We start from the raw sequence: 2500 nt of genomic DNA, 5'->3' as shown, positions 1-2500 counted from the left end.
CCTTTCCTTCCAGCACTTTCTCACCCTCCTCAACCTGAAATGGGCAACATTATCATCTTGAAAGCGATAACAAAAAATTGATATTTCTGAAGCCATTCCCATCAACCGATCTTCTTGTTCCAAAATTCGCATTGATCTGCGAATTTATTTACGCAGATATCATATCTAAATTTTTGTTTGTTTGCCAGTTTGTTTGTTTGCCTGCTTGCGTGCTTGCTTTCATTATGTGCAAGAACGAATATTCGCTGCACGATTCGTATCAGAAAACATGAGAGGACCATTCTCCTCAGAACACTGTCGCCGAGGTTTTTTTTAATATTTAGACACATCTTGAGAGGCTTGATGCTGTGAAGCAGAAAATGAAGTGCGTGCCCTGTTTCGTGTTTTTACATGGCGGAACATGGAGGAGACTCCAATTTTCGGGAATCTGCGAACGAATATGCAACCACTGAATGCACTTTTGTCCTCTGAGCCAATATCTCATTGGTTTATCTCCGTTTCATTTCTTTGGTTAAAAAAAATAATAATAATAAAGCTTTGAAAATGTCAACATCTCTTTGATAACCTGCAGGAATGAGAGAGAGAGAGAGGGAGAGAGAGGGAGGAAGGGGATAGGGTAGGGAGGGAGAAAAAGATAGAATTATCATGCAAGGCACACTCTAACATCCTACTCAATCATGGAAGTCCATCGCGCAACTAGTGAAAGCCGCCAGTTAGTCTGGAAAGGAAAACAACGGTTCAAAGCCAGGCACACAAAATGCGGCCGCACTCTGTGGCAGGCAACATGCAAGACTCCCTCTCTTTAAGGGATTGGCGCTTCTGACCGAGGTCCTGAAGACGCCTCCTTTTAAATGCCCAAACTCCCTTTTACACAGCCGTTCTCCGTGCGTTACGGTCAGTGGCGAGGGTTCCCACCCCGAGGAAGGAAAAGCTGCTTGCCGCAAGGGAAGTTTTTTTGGCGGTCCTAACACCACGTCTCTGAATAATTGTTTGTTTGCTGTTGTTTTCATTTTTTATCTTTTATTATTTTATTCATTTCATGTCTTTGCCCAAGCTGATTTGAACAACGAAGAAACGAACGAACGAACGAACGAACGAATAACCACGTACAGGAATGATCAAGTGAAGGAAGGAATGACTTAATCAGTGGAGAAAATCATCGATGAACCATCACATCACTTCACCATTGTAATTATGAATGATAACCCATTCATTCCAATCAGGGCTATTGTATTCATCAGTTTGTTGTAATTATGAATGATAACCCATTCATTCCAATCAGGGCTATTGTATTCATCAGTTTGCACTGAGATGTTTTTCTGTCCTCCTCTCTCTTTCCAGCTTCGTTGGGAGGGGTTGGTTGCTGGGGGAGTGGGGGGGGGGGTGAAAGTGGAAGAGGAAAGAAGAAAAATGAAGACGGCGATGAGGAGGAGGAGGAGGACGAAAAGAAGAAGGAGATTGATCGATTGATTGATTGACTGACTGACTGACTGACTGATTCTTTAATGGGTAAAGAACGAAGCACAATAAAAGCCTTTTTTCTAACAATTCTGACCAGCTACGAAACAGACAACGAAATGAAATACGAAAAGAATAAGCAACGATAATGAAAATAACAGTTCTGTATTGTGATGTATTAAAAAAAAAATTAAACGACTGGGTCCCTGGCTGTTCGTCTGAATGGCACACTCGTGTTGTCAGTACTTCAACATTACTTCACACAGTGAAAGAACGGAATAGAATTCGTCAATATTACCAGGTCAGAAGTATCGGAAATAATATTATACAAACACCAATACTTTTGGATTCTCAGACACGTATGTAAACACACGTGAATAATTGTGCATGCACACGTTCATTCACACGCACCCTAACCCCCCAGCCTCCACCCACCCGCCACGCCCCACTCACCTCCACACAGACCAAACCAACGCGTGGACTCACTTGCATACATTCCATGCAAAGTACATTACATATGGACGGGGCTGATGACTAGATCTACAGTCAAACGATTGCTGATTGTACAATTCTCTGTTATACACCATGGGTTGGTTCCAGAGGCGGGGCACTGACTGCTCTGGGGAAGAAGCTACCGTGCTGTAAGTGTGTATGATAGTCAGTCGTGTCCGACTAGCACCACCAGAACAGCAGAGGAGGCATCTGCTGTCCTGACTATCCGGTCTAGAATTGGACTATATCGGAGGGTGTCTCTTGCCCAAGTTACATCCCCACTCTCTCGGCCAAGGGGGTTTTAGGACAGTCGGCGTTGGGATAGTTCCCAAAGGCCAACTAGTTCGCAAGGCTGCAGCACTAAGAGCCAGTGCAACCTTGCCTCCTAGTTAGAGAGTCAGAGCCCTTCACAAGATACTAAACTGTATAGTAAATGACCAGAGAAGAAATCATTGATAGTACAGCTCTCACTTTACTGTTGGCCCAGTTGAAACCTTACGTCAATCTACGATATAAGCCGAGCGTTGTGCCGAACTGTAAAGTGCCTGTC

The sequence above is a fragment of the Babylonia areolata genome, chromosome 7, assembly GCF_041734735.1.
Source record: "Babylonia areolata isolate BAREFJ2019XMU chromosome 7, ASM4173473v1, whole genome shotgun sequence".
Classification (NCBI taxonomy): Eukaryota; Metazoa; Mollusca; class Gastropoda; order Neogastropoda; family Buccinidae; genus Babylonia; species Babylonia areolata.
This window is presented reverse-complemented; position numbering follows the sequence as displayed.